Source organism: Rhagoletis pomonella, unplaced genomic scaffold (genome assembly GCF_013731165.1).
Source record: "Rhagoletis pomonella isolate Grant_MI unplaced genomic scaffold, Rhpom_1.0 Rhpom_scaffold_00010, whole genome shotgun sequence".
Classification (NCBI taxonomy): domain Eukaryota; kingdom Metazoa; phylum Arthropoda; class Insecta; order Diptera; family Tephritidae; genus Rhagoletis; species Rhagoletis pomonella.
The window spans coordinates 31,718,436-31,740,341 of NW_023458564.1; the positions used below are offsets into that span (position 1 = coordinate 31,718,436).

At 35.5% G+C, this 21,906-nt stretch overlaps 1 protein-coding gene across 2 annotated transcripts in view; it reads left to right on the top strand.

The window, feature by feature from the left end:
- The window catches only part of LOC118746234 (ecdysone-induced protein 74EF-like), a 392,873-nt gene that overhangs the window by 178,097 nt on the left and 192,870 nt on the right, over positions 1-21,906 (top strand). The gene's annotated exons all lie outside the window — the stretch shown is intronic.

Sequence of the window (21,906 nt, forward strand, 5' to 3'; positions counted from 1 at the left end):
AAAAAAAATTGTACTTTGCGGGGAAGGATCTCGAAAACCTTTTATTTTTTTGCAGATTTTTTTTTTTCTCCCTAAGCTCTGTTGTATTACAAAAAAAAATAAGCTATCATCGAAGAAAATCGATGCAAAACTACGTAAGTTATAAGCGATCAAATAAAAATACCCAGGTTGCGCAACTTCAATGTATGTACCTATACATACATACATATATTAAAGGTATAAAGTGCAAGTGAGATATTATCCGGATAAACGAATAACACCATAACAATGATAACACTTTTTCTTTAAATAAATCAAATAGTACTTTTAATACTCGAATTGTATTATAGTAGGTAGAGTGGTTGCATCGAAAGGAAGAGTGGTTGGGTTCGAAACCTGCTGTAGGCATGTAGTTATAAACATGTATTTCCGTCAGTTATGGGTAAGTATGCAGGTAGATTTTCAAAATTATTAGACACAGAAAATTTCTAAAGCCTACATCTAAAACAGGTAGTATTTTCTTTTCCCGGCTTGTTATAAAAAGGAACCTTTCTGTCTAGGTAAGATTTGATTTTTTCAATTTTATTCTTGTTCCGAGTATAAATATGAGTTAATGCGCTTTGAAACTTCATAACATCTTCAAGGCTCGCCGGAGATAGTTCAGTTCATAAGTCTAATTTCAAAACCGTGATTTATTAAAAAAATAAAATGAGTAAAAGGACGCGAGAATTTGAGTGTAATAAGGATCCAGATATGTTCTGTTTCATGTGTGGCCAATATACTATCATAAGGCGACGACGATTGTTCTCAGATCATATCAAAACTTTATACTCCAAGTATTTTGGAATTGAGCCTAAAAATGCTGAAAAACCATGGACACCGAACACTTTGTGTACATCGTGTCGAGTAGAATTGATTCAGTGGGAATCAGGAGAACAAACAAAATTTGATACACCAATGATATGGAGAGAACCTACTTGCCATTCAATAGAGTGTTATATTTGTCAAACAAAAGTACTTGGCGTTGGAAGATCAAGAGGAGTAACCTATGCTAGCGTACCTACAGTGACATTACCAGTACTACATTCAACGGCAGTTGCGGATCCAGTTCCATTGTCAACAGTAACATCTGAGTGCGGGGGATCAAGTTGTACTGAATTTCGCATGGAAAACGAAAGAAACGTTCTGTCACAAGCACAACTTAATGATTGGATAAGAGATTTGGAACTATCCAAGGAAAAGGCCGAGATCCACACTTCTCGTATGCAACAATTTAAATTTGTGTCATCCGATGTTAAGGTGACATATAGTAGAACTCGTCACGAACCATTTTCCAAACACTATACCAAGAAAGACAGTATATGCTACTGCAACGACATCCCTGGTTTATTCAAAGAGTTTGGTCAAACATATGATTCAAAAGAGTGGCGATTGTTCATAGACGGCAATAAACTGAGTTTGAAGGCTGTATTATTGCATATTGGTAACAAAAAGCCTTCTATCCCGATTGCACATGCAGTAAATACAAAGGAAACCTACGAGGAAATGCAAAAAATACTCAAATTTATCAAATATGAAGAGCATGATTGGAAAATATGTTCTGATCTCAAAGTCGTTGCAATGCTATGCGGTCTACAAAGTGGCTACACCAAGCACTGCTGCTTCCTCTGCAAGTGGGATAGCCGAGCTCGTAAGGACCACTACGTCAGAAAGGATTGGCCGGAAAGAGTCGAGTTTACCGTTGGTGTGGATAACATCAAATACACCCCTCTTGTCAAGAAAGAGAAAATCATACTTCCACCCTTACACATCAAGCTCGGTCTCATTAAAAACTTTGTTAAGGCTTTGGACAAAGAAGGCGAAGCATTCGACTATTTGAAAACAGTTTTTCCAGATATTTCTCAAGCCAAGATAAAGGAAGGTATTTTTGTTGGACCACAAATAAGAAAGTTGATCAACAATAATCAATTCAAAGGACTACTCTCATCAGTTGAGGCAGCAGCGTGGGAATCCTTTGAAAAGGTCGTTGCTTCTTTTCTCGGTAGACACAAAAGCCCTAATTACGAGCAGATAGTGAACGACCTAATCAATAATTATGCGAAAATGGGCGTAAATATGTCTTTAAAAATTCACTTTCTCCACTCACATTTGAGCTTTTTTCCGGCAAATCTTGGCGACGAAAGTGATGAACATGGCGAAAGGTTTCATCAGCAAATGAAATTAATTGAGAATCGATATCAAGGATTCTGGGACGTCGCAATGATGGGTGATTACTGCTGGTTTCTCATAAGAGAAACCGATCCTAAACTGAGTAAGCGTCAAAGTAGAACACATAATTATTTCGACAACATAGTAAAATCAAATTAAGATAAAGATTGTTAGAATATAGTATAAACATAAATAAATTTAAAAAAAAAGTTAAAAATATGGGTAATTTCATTCATAAATTGAACTTTTAACTCAATAGAAACAGAGCATAGCTAGATATTTCACTCTTCTTTATACCATACATACGTTTTGAGGTATACGTTGAAATTGCGCAACCTGGGTATTTTTATTTGATCGCTTATAACTTACGTAGTTTTGCATCGATTTTCTTCGATGATACCTTATTTTTTTTGTAATATAACAGAGCTTAGGGAGAAAAAAAAAATCTGCAAAAAAATAAAAGGTTTTCGAGATCCTTCCCCGCAAAGTACAATTTTTTTTATAATTTTACAAAAAAAATTGAAAAAATCGGTAATGATTGGTCGTTATCTTTGAATCTACAGGGCCTAGCAAAAAGTTATAGCTTATAGAAAATTTTATTACCATTTAAAAGCTTCAAACCGTTTTGGAATTGCTTAATTCGTTCTTGAGATATATATGATTAAGTGGACCCAATTTTTTTTTTTTGCAAAAACGGTAAATTGCAAATATCTCAAAAACGGTACCATAAAATTAAAAATAACCTTGATTTTCGGAATCAGGGGGTGATTTTACATACGAATTTCATAACGGCGTCTCTGGTAAATTTTGGCCGTCGACCAGTGTTATTAATCATTAAAAAGGTGCAAATAATCGCATTTAATCATTAAATGGTTTACCAAAAAAAAACATGATTTATTTAATAATCATTATGATTATTAATCATTATTTAACAGGTCTGCGACAGGGTGGTAAGATGATTTATTTTGGAACGAATTTCCGTCATCCCTTGTTAAGTTGGTTGGTAAACCGGTTTCGGCGTTGTGCCATCTTTTCGAAAAATGACACTGAAGATGGCACAACTCCGAAACCTCTTTATCTGCAAACCAAGCTTGACAAGAGATGACGGAAATTCGTTCCAAAATAAATTTAAATTCAATATTAGGTTCTTTCCCAACAATCCGGACCGGATCCGGTAATTAGAAAATAAGCGAAAAGTTTGCTCTCAAAAATGGAACATAATCCAAAAGTACGGGAACACAAAAAACCAGTTAGCGACAAGTTTCGGCTCGATATCGCACTTGTTGACGTAAAAATATTTCATATCATACGTCAAAAAAACCGATGCCGATTCGAAAATTGTCGCTAACTGATTACATCTGCCCCCAGGCCTACAAAAATGATATCGTCCGATTCAGCTGGAACAAAAATGCTTCAAACAAGTAAGAGTGTCTCTGCCCAATTAATATCGGGAAGAATTGTTACAGGCCAACCTTATATGCGTGCGTAAAAAGCTAACTCAAATTCCAAGATTTGTCTTGCGTGACATTTCGATTTGACGTTTATGCTCAATTGCCATTTTGGCGCGACTATGAATTCAAAACTTTCTCGGCAAACTTCTGTAAATTTGACAGAAATGCAACTCTGAGAAATCACGCACGCAAATTGATTTGGGCTTATCAAATGAGAAAAACTTGCGTGCGTACGTAGAAAAACTCTCGCCGGTAATATTAGGTTGAGCTGTAAATACCATTATCCTTCACTGAGAAAAAAAGCGCGTTGTAAGAATAACATTTTTTTATTTGATTACCGTTTAAAAATGTTCGTATTTAAATCAAATGAAAAGTCTTAACAAAATGGATTTTTCCATTATACATACACTACATACATATAATGGAAATATTCAATTCAAATACGCCCGTATTAAAATGAAGCATTTTTCACTACACGGATGGCGTTTTGCACGTCTCGGATGCTTTTTCATATGTAATTAAGAAAGTATATGTATACAAAGCATGCACAGCGGTGACAACACATAATGCACTAATCGCGCGCTGTGATGTTGATTCAAACTCAACATTTGAAAACACCTTTACATGTATGGCTCTAGCTGAGTGTGCAAAGCCGCTTGATACAATTGGTTGCGTCCAAGAGGGTCCGGGTTGAATTACCATCAGACGGAACATAAAATTTATTTATTTTTCTTCTTCATTACGTAAAAGCATCTGTGCACTTCACAACCACATATTTGATAACGTATATACTCAAATTTAAAACGAGTTGGGTTGGTGCTCTTTCATATGCGTATTTTTTCAATTTAGCACGTTTTTTTTTATTCTAAAATTTTTTTCCCTCAGTGTTGGAATGTGAGTTTATGACATTCGATACGATACTAGGGTTCTGGTACTCGATTCCAAAAAATATCGTTTTAAAACTATCGAGCAGAAAATATCGGTATCGAATGAAAAAGGTATCGATATGGTATCGTATCGTATCGAAATTCGTGTCCCTAATAATTTGCGTTCAATGTAGAAACTTATTCGCTTTTACTTCTAAGGCATTTCTAATTTTTATGATCGGCTTTATTTGGTTTATTTGTTGGCCAACGTAGAGATTTCCGTATACAAAATTATAGGCACCATGAATAAAAATATTTTAAACTCTTTACACCAATTAACAAGTAAACAAGTCAGCCGTGAGTTGATGGCCCCCCTTTCAGAGCGTCCAACTGCACAATTCTTTGAATTTGATCGTGCTTTTGGGGTGTAAATTTTATGTTGCCCTCTCATCAAAAACGTAAACCTCAACAAAGTAGTGTCAAAAATCGCATAAATCGCCATTAACGAGTGTGGTGGCTCGTTAACAGCTTTTTAATCGCCACAAAAGGTCACGTCGCAACAATGTCTTTCGAACGCAACAAAATGCAAGAATGTGTGAGAATTTCGGGTAATTTGCTGTCAATGGCGTGTGTCGTCAATATTTATCATAATCAGTGCGGGTGTTTAGAATGTCACTCCATGTTCCAGACATACGGCACTTACATATATGAGTATGTATGAGCATTTGCCAATGGTTCGACAGCACAACGCTGCTGATCCCTTGACGAAACACTCTTGATGTGCGCTCGAACTAAAAATAGTTGCTATATATGTTTAGTGCATTTGTTTGGGTGCTAGTGACGCGTGCTTAGGTGTGGAGTGATCATGTCGATCACTTTGCGGGCGCACTTAGCGGTGTGTGTTAAGACATTTTCATGCCACAGCCCCTTCCCTTGTATGTATGTATGTATGTACATATGTACATAGTGCCATGCATACGATTGAGCGGATTATCCACCTTTGATCGACAGTTTGTTTACACGCCAATACATTGGTATTTTGATAGTGTTTTCTCATTGTAAGACTCTGTGTGTTTATTGTATGAGAGCGCGATTAAATTTTCCACAATCGATTTTTAAAAAGACCATCGATATGTTGGTTTCACGTTAGTCCGCGCTGAGGACAGGGGCATTTCTAAGTCTATCAACAACATATCATTTCTGTTTCTTTTAGACAGTGTCAAAGAGGAGTGTGCATACAAATATGCCTGTAGTTATGTGTGTATAAGTTTGTAGATTCGTATGTTAGCATTTGCATTGTGTGTTGTCACAATCTCCCGTACACTCTGTCCACATTTGTCGTTCCGGGTTTTGTTTGTTGTGTGTCAGCGGAATTGTTATCGTTCCGCTTCTGTGATTTTTTTACTATTACCTTTGTTTTCGTTGTTTTTTTCACATGTAGGGGCTTCTTTTATGGCATATGTGCTGTGTAGATGCGACAGGAAGGAAGGTTGTTGGAGCACGTCGTTGATAAGATTCTATCTACTACCGCTGTCACTAAAATCGGGCACATCTAGTTTTAATTATTGTAAAAACATCTTGACAAAAAACAAAAACATTGGCTGAACAAATATTTTAAAATAAACGCATTCATTTGTTTGTATAATGAAGAACTAAGAATGAAGAATTTCGGATTTTGGTCACAAGAGTGTATGGGTAGTGCATACATACATACATACATACATATAAGCGCATATATATACATACATATGTACAAACATACGTACGTATGCAAGTTTGTGCATATCTTCGCTGCAAAAATCGCGAATACTCCATGCACGCATGTAAAGCGTACTGCCCAAGGGTCAAGGAGTATTCCAATATTAACCGCAATGCATATAAAAAATATGATCCAATTAACATTACGACGTCCTAGGGCAGTACTATATACCCCAGCTCTGCATTACATCAGAGCAACACAAAACTACTCCTAGGGATTACCCCATGAAGTACCTACCACTTAGCAACACAGCCCAATAAGCAGCGTTCGTTAAAACACGAGCAATGATCGGGTTACAATAAACTGGTGTAGAGATCATGGTTGCCACAATAGGTTACTTTCTACCAAAATTGGTAACTTTTAAACGATTTGGTAACTTGGTAACTTTTATTTTATTTTGGAAACTTTTGCATCCAAACATCTATTTGCATTACTAGAAATAAATGAAGTATGTTTTGCCTGTGCGTAATTATAAAAACCCTTCGAGTTTCAGTGGCAGCACTACTGACACTTCTACAAATTTTGCTTCGATAAAATTAGAGCCATCTCATTTTCGAATACTGGAAATATTTGAATTAAAGTGGCAGCACCACTGGTTGCACTTCTGAAACAGCTTTCGAATGTTTGCGATACATTTTGAATTCTACAGTAAAAATGGTATAAAAATTCGGCCATCTGGCAATTTTTGGTAAGGTCCACAAATCGTTTTGATTATTCCGGCACAAAAAAAAAATTCGCGTGCTTTTTACCAGTCCCACCTACCGTCATGTATTTCGACCCACAGAATCCGAATCTGAGGTCCGTTTGACACGTACAGTAAATTATGAAAAAACCGCAAAAATAGCTCGAAATTTCGGTTAAAAGCACCCGCCACTTTTTTTGTATGCCGGTGCTATTATTCCGTGAGTCGCAGGTTCAAATATCGGCACATTCCGAACGAAAAATGACACTGAAGATGGCACAACGCCGAAACCGGTTTGTCTCCAAACTAAATTTGCCAAAAGATAACGAAAAATCGTTCCACATTACATCATACTCCTACCGTGTCGGAAACACCAACAACGGAAACGAGAATACCGGCACATGCAGTAATTAATTGATAGAAAAATATCTTCTAATAAAAAAAATTATTATAATTGTCAATAGCATTTTCAATCTTGATAATTTATCAAGAAAATAGATTTAAACTTCTTTGCTGTGTTTTGTTTTTTGATAAATAATCGAAAATTGACAATTTATAAAAATATTGAATTTATTAAGTGCACAGAATCGGGCTGTAAGTATATACACATTTGTTATGAAATATAGCAGTTTTATTCAGTATATTTTTCTCTCAGTAAAGTGAAGATTTTGGTATTGAAGATTTGGTAGCATTTGGTAACTTCTTTTCAGAGATTTTGGTAGAAAAAAATGTTGGCGAGTGGCAACCATGGTAGAGATACGAGTTAGTCTGCTATTGCATTACAAAGAGGCAGTTTGTACCCTGCAGGGAAAGCTACTAGTTGTGAACTAGAATTCTACCAGTTTGCGTTTCAGCCCAATTAGTTCACGTTCTATCCTTTTTCAATGTTAGCGACTGGTATTTTTAACATTGCGATGTCCTACGAGATGTCAATTGTCAGGCTATGCATCAGCATCTACTAGTAGAAATACTAGTAGCATCATACCAGTTGATGAGACAGTCTGCCAATTCATCCCCCATGAAAAGCATTAAGTATGCCTTTTTGCTCGCGGCGCTCCAACAGTCGCAATGGCCGACAGAGCAAAGCACTCGCGTGGTATGCCTGAGGTACCCGGTTCAAGCCCTGGCGCAGGGAACATTTTTTTATTTTATTTTTTTTATAATATTTCTTTTATTTATATTTTTTATTTAAGTTTTTTTTGTTATTCTTAAATTTAATTAAAAAAATATATTTTTTTTTATCTATTTTTTATGGCACATATATTTGTTTCTTTTTTTTTGTAATGCAACTAGATTTCTAAGTTTGTTATTTATATTTAAATTGAAATAATTATTCCTACTTACATTGATCTAACTTTAAAAATCTTAACCACCTCCTAGCGGCCTCGAACCTGCGATCCCAGAACCAGAACAAGTAGTCTTCACGTGACGACACAGCCGACATTTGTAAGAAAAGCAATTAATTGCGTTTTATTTTAGGCTTTGGCAATTCAAAGGCAGATGTCGCTGAACGCTTAAGTTCTTCGAAAATGTCGAACTGGTAGGCACATACTAGTATTTTTTCTAACTGGTTTGGGTTTCACTGCAGGGTAAGTTCTCCAATATGACAGAAATTGAGTAAGGTTATTGCGTATGCTGACGATCTTGCGGTGGTTGTGAGTGGAAAATTTCCACAAACTGTGTGACATTATACAGGACAGACTAAGGTTAATCGAAAGGCGGACCTAGGAGGAAAGCCTTGGTATTATCCTGACCTGGTTCTTTTTAGCAGAAAGTACAAAATCCTCTCACTTCAGCTCCCTTCCATAGGCAATAAGATTCTGAAGCTAGGGGAGTCCGAAAAATATCTAGGCGTAGCACCGGACAAAAAGCTGAACTGGGCACAAAATATACAAGAGCGCGTTAAAAAAAAACGACAGTAGCCCTCTACAGCTATAAGGGGGCGATTGGGCGTAGCTGGGGGCTGTCTTCTAAGCGCGGCTGAAGCTGGAAATATCATTGCGCTTACCCAACCACTCCAGCATCTTTCAAGCTGATTTCGCTGCTATACACTAAGCGGTTGAACACCTACGTACAAGAGAAGTCATCATATTTAACGATACCTTCATCTGTTCAGACCAGTGTTGCCGTTTTAGCCCTTTGGTGGCTAGATTTAGCTACCACATACGTTTTTTGGCCCCATAAATTTAAAATTGACCCTAGCCCTTTTTTTAACCCTTTTTAGAATTTACTCATACCTGCATGAAAAACTTGTATATGCTTAATTTGGCCCATATTTTTTTATTCATCTATGTAAGAGATGAATTTTTAAACTAATGCTGGATTTCCACTAGGCATTAAATGGCAGAAATGACAAATGACAAAGTCGGTCATTAAAAAATAATCGTGTCATTACATTAAAAAAATAATCATTAAGATCATTTCCACATGGCAGACATTTTTTGTCATTTCAATGCCTAGTGGAAATTCGGCATAAGAATGACTGATATATGTATATACATATATGTATTGTATGTTCCTTACGTTTTTATACTACTATAGTTTAAAGTAGATAAGTTTACGGCCCTTAATATGTGTATATTCTTGTGGTGTGATTGTACCAGCTGCTGGTGTGACTTCAAATACTATTTGAAAATTTGATGATTGTACCAGCATGCTGGTGTCGTGAGTGGTAAAATTAGCTAAATTAAAAAATTAAAGTAAAAAGTATTTTGGCGGAAATTTCTTACCCTATATGGGTCAAAGCCGTGTTTGTGGAAGATATTGCAGTTGTGAATTAAAAAAAAAGCAATGTTTAACAAAATGGTAGAAAAATTATGAAATTTCGGCTCTAATCATTTCGATCTTTTCTCGACCTCATTTATAAAGAAATAAATATTGTGCCAGCATGCTGGTAAGTTATATGCTTCGAGCCTGATGGTACAATCACTTGGTTGAGCCAGCAAGCTGGTGTCGTATATTTCCCCTTTTATACAAAAAGGTTTTTGGTTGGATAAAATATTAGCTTTTTTTCCACACTTCATTGTTTTTCTATACCATTACTTATTGAAAATATTTGCATGTATACGTATATATGTATATGTAAGTAAAAAATTTGGCTACCATTTTTAGCCACAACAACTTTTTTAGCTCTTTTTTAGCCCTTTTTTTAAAGGAATTTGGCTACCGCTAAAAATGATTCGCGGGAACACTGATTCAGACATTCAGGCCGCACTCAAAGCGGACGACTCGGTCACGCAGTTCAAAATCCGTAGCGGACTATCGCAGATCTCTAAACGAGATGGCTGAGCAGTCTGCGCTTCACTTGGTATAGGTTCCGGGGCACCATAACATACCAGGAAATGAAACGGTAGACGAACTTGCAAGAGAGGGCACATCCGCTCCACTTTCGCAGGCCTGGGAGGGATCAGGCACGCCGCTCGCTACCTACAAGCTCAATCTAAGGGATCGACCTCTTAAACTAGCAAGAGACAGGTGGGCTAGTTTAACCACTTGCAGCAATACCAAGCTAACATGGTTAAATGGGACAAAAATCGCTCGAAAGATCTCCTCATGCTGAGCAGAGAAGATCTAGCCGCAGCTGTGGGTCTGCTAACAGGCCATGTTGCTATCGGAAGGCACGCGGAGTGGTTAGGGGTCCCCCATAACAACTTCTGCAGAAGTTGCAGTAATGAAGAAGAGCCAGAAGCCTTGTAGAATTGTAGAAGAAGACGAAAGTTTATGGGTTGAAGATTATTTGAAGACCTAACCGACCTAGCCGAGGTAGGCATACGGCAACTTCTGGGTTTCGCGAAATCCGCACGATGGTTTGAGTAGAAGGGTCCTAACAATATGCGTGGTATCACAACGGGCCCACAGCCTAAGGGCCTGTGTGTGCTGGAGGGGTCACTGGCAACCACTTCAACCTAACCTAACTAACCTAAAAAAGGCGTAAAATAGCCCAATTGTGCGTACTTTTCCATACCTGGATTGTTTGTATAGTATGTGCATACATACATACATGCAGATATCAGAAGACTAGTGAGAATGTCTTTTCTTTGCACGCAGCTTAGATACGTAAATATTGATTGCAAAGTTAACGCAAAGATTGCAAGTGTTAACATTGGGAAGTTTCCGTTTAAAATATAAATAAATAAGATTAGTATAGTTGCATATACTACTTTGCCATTAGAATGCACTTGCTGGCACATATTTACATTCATTGAGGAAGCATTAAATTATTGTGTGATTAATTTTTTTCAAATGCTTAAAGAGTTATAAGTAAAAAACGATAATTTTTAAAAACTCAATGTTAGCGATACTGCTAGAGGGCGCGGGTTTTGTGCGATTTCAAAAATTTTCAAGACGGTATTTAATAAGGTCAGGCGCAATGTGTATATCGAATTTGGTACAGATTGGTGAGGAAATTTTCGAGATACAAATATTTGACATAAGTGGGCGGACCACGCCTAGTTTCCAAAAAAATTTACGAAAAACAAATTTTCGCTTAAGATCCATTAAAAATATCATGTCATCAGATTTAAAAATTCGTTAACCGCCCTACCCAAAGATCTGAAAATCCTTTACATACTCGCACATATATTCATGGTCGTATTTTAGAATTTTGCGTATTTATTATTTTCAACGAACTTTGTGAAGAATGTTATCTAACGATCACGCTTAATGCAAACCTTTTATGTTTTAGTCTGTCAGTGTGCTATCAAAAAAATGAGAAATTTGAAGCCATTACTCAAAGACCTATTCAGACAATATTTGTTATATTTTCAATATTTTGAAAGGCACACAACGGTATAAGGTCTTATTTTATTCTTTAATGTGTAATTATTATGTATGTAAACAAATGAGAACAATTTAGTAATCGCTGAAAGTGCAAAATGAAAAAGAACTTAAGATATAACTTTTTTGATAATTACGAGTGACAGATATCAAATTGTTACAGTTTATTTCCAATGAGGAGCACATATTTTTCTCAGCCTAATGCATTTTCCATTATTACATTGACTATTTGACATAATTTTTGAATGTCCCCGTTTTGCGCTGAAAAATTTATACTCAAAAAACGTACAAAAGGTTCCCAAAGTGACACGTCAAAGTGGTTATTTTAATTATTTTGATTGTTTATAAAAATTTAAATGAGATTATTAAAATAAAAAAAATTAAATAAGTTACAAAAACTCGTCACGTTTGTTATAAAAATCGCCCAAGTTTTTTATAAAAAGTAAAATTACATTAATAAAATTAATTTAAAGGTGAGTGACACAAAAACACACGGTTCCGGAGATTTGCCCGTATGTGAGCTGTAGACCGAAAGTGTTAATTGTTGTGTATTTATTTAGCTGTACAAATGATTGCAAATTATCTGCACATGTAGATATGGATGAACTACATACATATGTATGTATAGATATATTAAAGTACATACATATTTACATATACATACAGACAAATAATGATACTGCGACCAACGCAGAAGGCAGCTAAATCATTGGCACCTTAAAAATAAAATCGGCATAGAAATATGAAAGTTTAAGTCCAGATGAGACTGAAATGAAATGAGCAAATCAATAAATTAACTAATTATATACATGAAGCAAACCCATGTCAGTTTAATAAAAACTAAAAAAGGTCCTTACCCAAAAGGATAACAATGAGTGCATAGAAACCTTACTCAATAAGAAAGGAGACTCTGACAACAACGCCGATTGCCAAAGTAAAAAAAAATACTTTCTGAATGCACAAAAAACTTAAATGTGCCCTTAAAGAACAGAAGGAAAAGAATCTTAAAGATTTCTTTAATAACATGGCTTCCACAGAGCAAACTGACTACTCCATATGGAAGACAACAAAAGAACTCAAACGCCCGACCCAACGTGAATCCCCAATACGTTTAGTCAATGGTGACTGGTCGCGATATGATAATGAAAAAAAGGTTGTGTATTTGCGCAATACTTGCAAAATGTATTTATGTATTTACCCCAAATCAGTCCATCGTATCCGTAGATATGCCAGTACAACTACTAAACAATCAGCAAGCCCAATAAAATTTACATTTAAAGATGTTACCACATCCATAAACGAATTAGAGATAAAGAAGGCACCGGGATGTGATAAAATAACCCCCAAAATGATAAAGGAACTCTCCAATGCTTTACACTTATTTATATAATGCGGTTTGTCGGACTGGTTGCTTTCCAAAAGCGTGGAAATTGGGACGAATATCCCTTCCAGGTCGCATCTTAGAGACCGACTAGTATTCTGCCAATACTATCAACGTTAGTAGAAAAGTAAAAAAAAATAAAATCACTCCAGCCATTAACGAATCGAACATAATTCCCCACCACCAGTTTGGATTCAGAGAAAATCACAGTACTGTTGAAAAAGTTCACCGTATTGTCTCCCTCATACAAGAATCCTTCGTGAAAAAAAACACTTTGCATTGCCCTGTTCCTAGGCATTTCCCAGGCACTTGATAAACTTTGGCACATTTGCTTTATTCACAAAAAAACAACGATGGAAAGCACACATCTGTTATTGAAAAACTTCCTCTCAAACCAAGAATTCGTGGTAAAGCAGAAAGACTCTCTTTCAAAATAAATTCGGGTGTCCCCCCAGGCAGTGTTCTAGGCCAAGTACTGTATTCACTTTGTACATCTGACATGCCAACCTCAAATCAGACAACAATTTCAATGTTCGCCGACGACACTGCAATTTTATGCACTCATACCCTCGAGCTGTGGCTACCAAAATTTAGAGAAAAAGCTAAAGAAACCAAATGAGTCCCCCTATCAAAATAAACAATTAAGTTGTTCCCCTATAAGACAACATTAAGTATCTTGGTATACATTTGGATAAGCGGCTTACGTGGAGTAAACACATTGATGCGAAAGTCCCAACTATTAAACTAAAACTGTATAAATTAAACTGGATGGTGAACCCGAAATCTCCGCTATCGCTTGAACACAAAATTCTATTACATATAATAAAGCGATGCTTAAACCGCTTTGGACGCTCGGAATTGAAATGTTAAGCCATCAAATATAGAAAAACTCCAAAGACTACGGTGTAAAGTCCTCCGATTGATTACTGGAGCCCTGTGGTACCTTAGAAATGCCAACCACCACAAGGATCTACTCAAGCCAACAGTTATTAATGAAGCGAAAAGATTGAGTAAAATATATCTCCATAAATTCCGGTAACACCCTAACACGAACTAGCTCAAAACCAATTGTGTTCTTGCATTCAATAGCTTTAATTTGAAAAATAAACGATTTCCAAGCACATAGTGGCAGGGAAAATGCCAAACCTTTAGTTCTCACGATTATCATGATTATTGTTAGTTTCGTAAAGAAAGATCCAAATACTATGGGACCGCGAAAAATTATTTGCTATTTTATAGTCCATTTATAGAAACGTGGTATATTACATTTTTTATACCCGAGCGCACTTGTGCACTAGGGTATTATAACTTTGCTCACATAATGGTTGTTTGTAATTGGGATGGGTAAATTCGATATTCGAAGCTTCGATATTCGAATTCTAATCGAATTTTAGCTCCCAAATGGCGAATTTTTGAAATCGAACTTTGTGCTGCTAAAATTCGGATAAAATCGAGTTTTTCTAGAAAAATTCGAATTTCATCTTTATTTCCAAAAAAATCAACTCTTCAACTTTCTTCTTTCTGACTAAGTTTGCCATCACTGTGTGTGGCACTCCATTTGTCTTAGGGATGCAAGTAAAAAAATACATGTTTTTCGATCTGATGCATCGGGACAAAAAATCTGTGCCAAGAAGGAACTGTTATTCCAAACTCAAATTTAAAATTTTTTTGTAAAAAACCAGTTTGTTTGTAGATTTTTTATTTTAAATGTTTAGAGGCTTTTACGTTGGTGGCATGAAGCTTTTGCCTGAGAAGACCCCTAGTAAAATTTTCCGGAAAATAATTTTCTAGAATTTATCAATCCTCTAACGACCTTCCAAATTTGTTTTTTGTGGAATTTTTTGAAGTAAGGGTCAAAATAACCCTTTTAGGCGGGAGCTAATGGGTTAGAATGTTCTACGAAAATATTTCCCATGAAATTTTATTATATATGTATGTCTTAACCTTTAATTTCGCTCAGGCATTTACTTTAACTATCAGACATTTACTATTATCGACTTTTTAGAAAACTACTTAGGCCGAGGTATGAAAACTTGAGTAGGCCATGAAATAAAAATGCGAGCTAACTTTTGAAAATCCACCGAGTGTTCTATTACTGGATGGGTATACTTTCAGAAAATGTTAACAAAGTCCGGGCTGGTTTCGGCTGTCCCACACAACACTTCTTTAACTAAATTCGACTTTTCAAACATGTAATTAAAAAATAAAATTTTCAAAACAATTTCGATTGATACCCATCTTAGGGTAATTTATTTAACTTATTCAATAATTTGATTTTGATTTTCTTACATATGACACAAAACTAAAACCATATTACACATCTACAGGGCAAGCCCTTTCATTTGACACCTACCTCCTTTTTAAAAATCGAACGAACGATACAGATTTTATGACTTGGTGTAAAAGTGGTGCGGAAGCGATTATTTGAATTTGATTTTCTAACCTGTGGCAACGCTTTTAATAGCACTAAGACTATGTTGCAGACCCAAAGGAAAGCATTTAATTTGATACCTAATTTTTTTAAATTGAACGAACGATACAGATTTTATGACTTGGTGTTAAATATTTAACGCAAACAGCTCCGAACTCGATTAAGAAGTTTCAATTAAAAAGTTTTTGGAAAATTCAAAAAAATTCGAATTAAATCGAATTTGCACCACAAAATTTGGAATCAAATAATCGAATGGTTGTGCAATGTTCGAAATTCGGAAAAAATCGAATTTCAATCCCCCACTACCCATCCCTAGTTTGTAACAGCCCAAACGAATCGAGATAGATATAGACAGGTACATACAGTATACATAAATGCTCAGGATGAAAAAAGAAATCGATTAAGCCGTGACTGCATGTCCGTCCGTCCGTCTGTGCACACGATAACTGGATTAAAAATTTAAATATCTTAATTAAACTGTACTTCTTTTGCGCCAAGGACGGATGGTATTGGCAAATAACGCTAGTTTTCAGAAACAGGAAAGCTGCGCTATTTTAGTAGCTATTTACCAAGGAATGAAACCGAAACCCAAACCGAAACCGTAACCGTTTAAAACCGTTTCGTTTTTCAAAACCGAAACCGAAACCGTAACCGTTATCTTGACCTGAAAAGGAACGATACCGAAACCATTTCAATCACAGGTTTCAATCGGTTTCCAGAAATTTACAAAAATAATAAATAAAAATTTCTTTGAAATAAATGATTTATTTAACCAAAATCAGCAACATTTTGCTAAAATTCTTGTTAAGTAGTAAATAAGTATGACAAGGTAACTTTTCGCAAAAATCTTCTGATGACTTTGTTGTTGTGAATCGATAATCGATTAATTATATTTAAGTAGTTTCTTACCCGTACGCAATGCGAGATCCCGCGTGTGCCCAAAATATCCCAGAAATCATGCCTGTACTCAACAAAATGGGTAATAGAGAGCGAAAATTCGAGCGTATTCCATCGTAAGTGTATTCTTCTTCCTGCCCGAAACAGCCCGAAATTTTCTCCGAGTAAAAATGGATAAAGTGTCAAAGTGCATATCAGCTGTATTGTGTTTACATGTTGCCTGCATTTACTTGGTGCTTTTAAGGAAAAGTGAATGGCCTGTTGATGTATTTTCAATCTATGTACTTAAAATCAAATTTGTGAAACCAAAATTCAATTTCCAAGTGTTTGCATTTAATACCATGTTCTGACCGACAACCAAAACATTTTTCCTTCATTTTCTTTTCATTTACAACCTTTAACTTTCATTCTTATTTTGCTTTGGCCAGGCAATTAACAATAAATCCGATATGGCGTATTAAAGATGATAAAATATGACTTCCACTTCGATAAATAATCGTAAAAAAACTAGTGAAGACACCGATTGGAATGAGTGGAAAGTGAGTTTTCAAGTAGTTTTCAGCGAAAACTGGTTTTCGTTTAACAGATTTTATATGGACGAAAACACAAGTTTTAGGTCGAAAACCAGTTTTAGCAACGAAAACATGTTTCCGATGTCGGTCAGAACATGGTATAAGTGACAAAAACAAGAACAACGTGAATCAGCTGTTTCTCGACTTGTGGGCACGAAATGTGGGTTTTTGCGTTTCCGTACTTCTGAACTTTGTTCCATTTTTGAAAGAAAATGTTTCTCTTATTCTCTAATTACCAAATCCGGTCCGGATTGTTAGGGAAAGAACCTAGTGTTGATATTATCAGTGAACTGTAATTTTCGATTTTCTTTCCTCAACGTTTAAGACATTGTGATTTAAATAATATCAACAAAATTTCTGTGAAAAACCGAAACCGGAACGAAACCGAAACCAAAACCGAAATAAATTTTGAAGAACGAAACCAAAACCGAAACCGAAACACTTGGCAAAACCGAAACCCAAACCGGAACGTTATTTTGAATCGGTTTCATTCCTTGCTATTTACTGAAGGTTATTCACTCAAAATTTATATTTACAATGATATTTAGGTGGAAAATAAAAGTATTACTTGGTACAATTACAGTACTTGCCACATAAAAGCAACACGTTCAGAATGTTTGAAATCGGACTAAAATTACGGCCACTTTTCATATAATGGTAAATTTCAGGAATGCTGAAACTTCGATATTTCGAAATTTAAGGACGCTAATTTACTCAAAATTGATACTAACAACAATCCCTTGAAAAGAAATAACATTATTATGGAATTTTTGAAAATTCTCATCTCATTAATTCTATCTTCATTGAAATAGGGGTAGAACCACCCTGCTTACCATATAATGGTAGTTTTCGAAAAGGTGAAAAAACTATATTTAATACGGGCTCCGTGTATTTAATGTTCGGCTTCGCCCGAACTTAGACTCTTTTAATTGTTTTGATTTGTGCTCACCGCTTTTCCGAAATGGCTGCGGTGAATATTTACTTAAATTTGAGTTCAAATTGTTCAACCTTTTTTAAATAAAGACTTCTGAACTAATTAAATGTCAGAAATTGCACAAAATACAAAATTGTCCTAATGAAACACGCTGTGCAAATTTGCCCAATTACCCAGATGAGAAACTGCGCTTTTTATTCTTTAGATCAGAATATTCAGATATACGGATATTCAGAATTTGTATTAAGATATCCGATTATACATATTTATTATTATCCGAAGTGAATTCCCAATATTTACAAACGGTCATTTCTGCACACATATAGTTGGAATTTTTATGCTCTCAGCCCCTAGGATTGTTCTATACCGAAAAAATTAGACCCCTATTTTTTTATTTTGACATCAAAAAAATATTTAGAGGTCGCTCTAAGCGCTCAAAGTTTTCCAGGTATTTTATATGGGAAAAAACAACTTTTCATAGAAATGGTATAGAATTCTTGAAAATCCATATTTTGCGACCGTAAAACTCTGCTTCTCTTCGGAAGATTCCCAATAATAATATGCATTTTATTTAACAATTTTAGCATAGTAACTCTATTTTATAGGTCCGTCAAAACCCCTAGTAAATGGCAGGAAATATAATGGGGAGATAAATAAAAAATTCTTAAGTATTAAAAAATGGTTAAATAAACAATTGGGTTTGCTGTTTAAGCCGCCGCTTAAACTTATTTCAGCGGCCGTGCGTGCAATCTTTGGCCGTAGCGTTGTCGAGGCGACTCCGAAAAGGATTCCTGAGCGCACCCGGCCGCCTACCATTATCATGCCAAGTTAGATGGAGTTTAGTTCTACGCCGGTCTACGCGCATGCGCCCTTATCAAAAGTAGTTCGAATTTGAAATCAATACGAGTTTGAAATCTTTTTAATAATTAAGCTCTGTATACATATATAAAAATGAATTTGGAGAGTTACTGTGAACAAATAAACAGCGAAATATTTCTACCTCATTAAGTCGAACTAAAGTGTTTTCCTTCAAACGGAAAGTGCGTATGTGTACACTTTGAGCTACTACTAAATATTTTTTATTTCCAAATAAAACAAGTAAGGAAGTCTAATAGGCTGTTTTTGCTTACGCGTAAAAGCACATTTAGCGCATTTAGCTCTAAATGCTACTCTAAATGTACATTTATCCATACAAAATTCGTCACCTAAATGCAACTAAATGCAACTACATTTTTGCATTAAGAATCTAAATGCTAAAAGCAACCCTGTGATCTTCCAAAATTTCCACGATTCGAACATGGTTTAAAGAGAAAAAAGTGGCAACATTGCTTTTTCGAGTATACAGTTGCTAGCTGCGTTTCAGTGATCGCCGATCGAGATTTCTTTTATTTTGCATTACATATTTGGATAAATTAAAGTTAAGCAAATTCAACATCGATTTGATACTGATAGAAATCTGGATCAATTTGTGATCAACTCTGTTTGGTTTGTTTCCTAATTAAGTGAGGAAATTTTAATTGAATGCACCGACAAATAAATATATACACAAACAAATGTTCGTTTATGGTTAAAACAATTCAAGTTTTTGTATTGAATTTTTGGTTTAAAATTTATTTTTTCCTTTTCAGTAGGGTTTTTGCACATTATCTTCTGCGTGAGAATTGATCGTAATATATACGCATCTAAATAAGAGACTGGAACACGGCTGTTTGTCAAAAGCATACGAATTCGAACTCGCGTAAATGTACATTTGCTAAATGCTATAGCATGAACGCTCTTCGAAAACATATGTTCGAAAGTGCTAAATGTTGCATTTTAAATGCAGCAAAAACGCTGCATAAGTTCGGGCGGAGCCGAACATTAAATACCCGGTGCAAGTATTGAATATATGTTTTTCACCTTTCCGAAAACTGCCGCTATATGATAAGCAAGGGTGTTTTTACCCCTATTTTAAACAATTTCGATATAACGTTCAGTTAGACATAATGAGATAAACTTATATAGTCATATGTGGGCGGTATCCCGCCCATTTTCCAAAACTCCAAATAATGTTATTTCTTTTCAAGGTATTGTTGTTAGTATCAATTTTGAGTAAATTAGCGTCCTCAAATTTCGAAATATTGAAGTTTCAAGCATTTCTGAATTTTGCCGTTATATGAAAAGTGTCGAATTTTAATCTGAATCCAATAATTTTCAACCTTTTGCTTTTATGTGGCAAGCACAATAACCGTACCGAGTTTGGTACAAATTGGTAGAACGGTTACCGAGATACATATATGTATGTGATCATAAGTGGGCGGTGCTACGCCCATTTTCCAAAATTTTATCATAAACGTATTTCCTGTAAAGAATTATTGCAAGCATCAATTTTGAAAAAATTAGCTTTAGTATTTACTGATTTATCGAATATTTCGTATTTCCCGAAGTTAGCGTTATATGGGATGTGGGCGTGGTTACTGTCCGATTTTAAAAATTTTCAGCTATTTGGTCCAACAACTGCACCAAGTTTGGGAGAAATTGGTCGAGCGGTTACCAAGATATACGCATATAATCATAAGTGGGCGTGGCACCACTAGCATATTATCGAAAACGTTTTAAATCGGAATAACAGGGGTGTTTATCATGCACAGGTAGTTGAGAGAAAATTAAAACGATGATATTTGGTACCTGCGTGGGGTATATAAATTTCGGTTTCGCCCCAACTTATACTTCTTTACTTGTTTCCATTTATTTGATTAAATATGATTCCTTGCATATTTTTGTATACATAAATGCATATTAATTTCTTTATTCAAACAATTACATGCAGAGCAAGCAGACAGGCCGATAAGCCCGCCATGAGTAGGAGTGTATTAAAATAATGCTCTCTAGAATATCCTTCGATTTATGATGCCTCAAGGAGTAAATGTACAGTTAATGCTTTATATTCGACAAAGGTGCCTGCGGACATACACATGTACAAATATACATAAAATGCATACATACATATGTTTAGTAAAGATACACAATGAGACTTATACAACATAAAGTAACAGACGGTTTATGAATCCAGTAACTAAGTACATATCTATATGTAGACCTAAATAATGTGCGCTCGGACAGACATATTCCCGTGGATTCATATGTATGTATGTACATATGTACATGCATATTTCCATACCTACATGTGAGCTCGTATATCAATTGCTTTTGATGGCGACGGCGTAAACCCGTTTACGACTTTTTAAGTTGAATTCGTGCGAAGCTGGAGCCTGCAGGCGGCCTATGCAGACACGGCTGCAGCGCAGTGTCTTTCGACTTTCCAATCTGCATCGGCAGGGTATGTGTAATTGAAAAGAAAGCATGTACAAAGTGCACAAGTATCAAAGAAAGAAGAGAAAGACCATTAAATTTGTTAGAAGTCACATTTTTACGACATTGTTTTGGGAATTGACGGAAATCGACATGCGATATTCATGCTGGATTGCCGTTACAAGCGGTTTCTAAAAGGTGCCTATACTTACTTGTATTTGTTCGAAGGATGAGCAGATATGTAAATACAAACCATCTAAGATACTAAAGTCATATTATTGTTTTATGTTAGGCGCATGTTTATTTCACTCCTGTTGCTGGTGGCTCTTTTCGGCATATTTTTGTTTACACATGCAATAAGCGGAGATAAGTTCTGAAAATTACCATATTTATTTTTCTTTTTTCCCTTTACGGTTTGTGAAATGAAAATGTCGTAAAATTTCGATGCTTATTATCGTCGCCAATGTTGTAAACAGCGTACAAAAGATGATTTTTTATCTTTGCCTCTTCAATTACCATGCGGAAACTTGTAGGCCGACAATAAAGATGCCCACCAAGAGTTTCTTTGCATATATTTATGTATGTATGTATGTATTTATGTACACATACATATAAGTGGTATCTATGCCATATGAATGTAAACTAATTGCTTTGAATAATAGATCTACATATCTCGCCA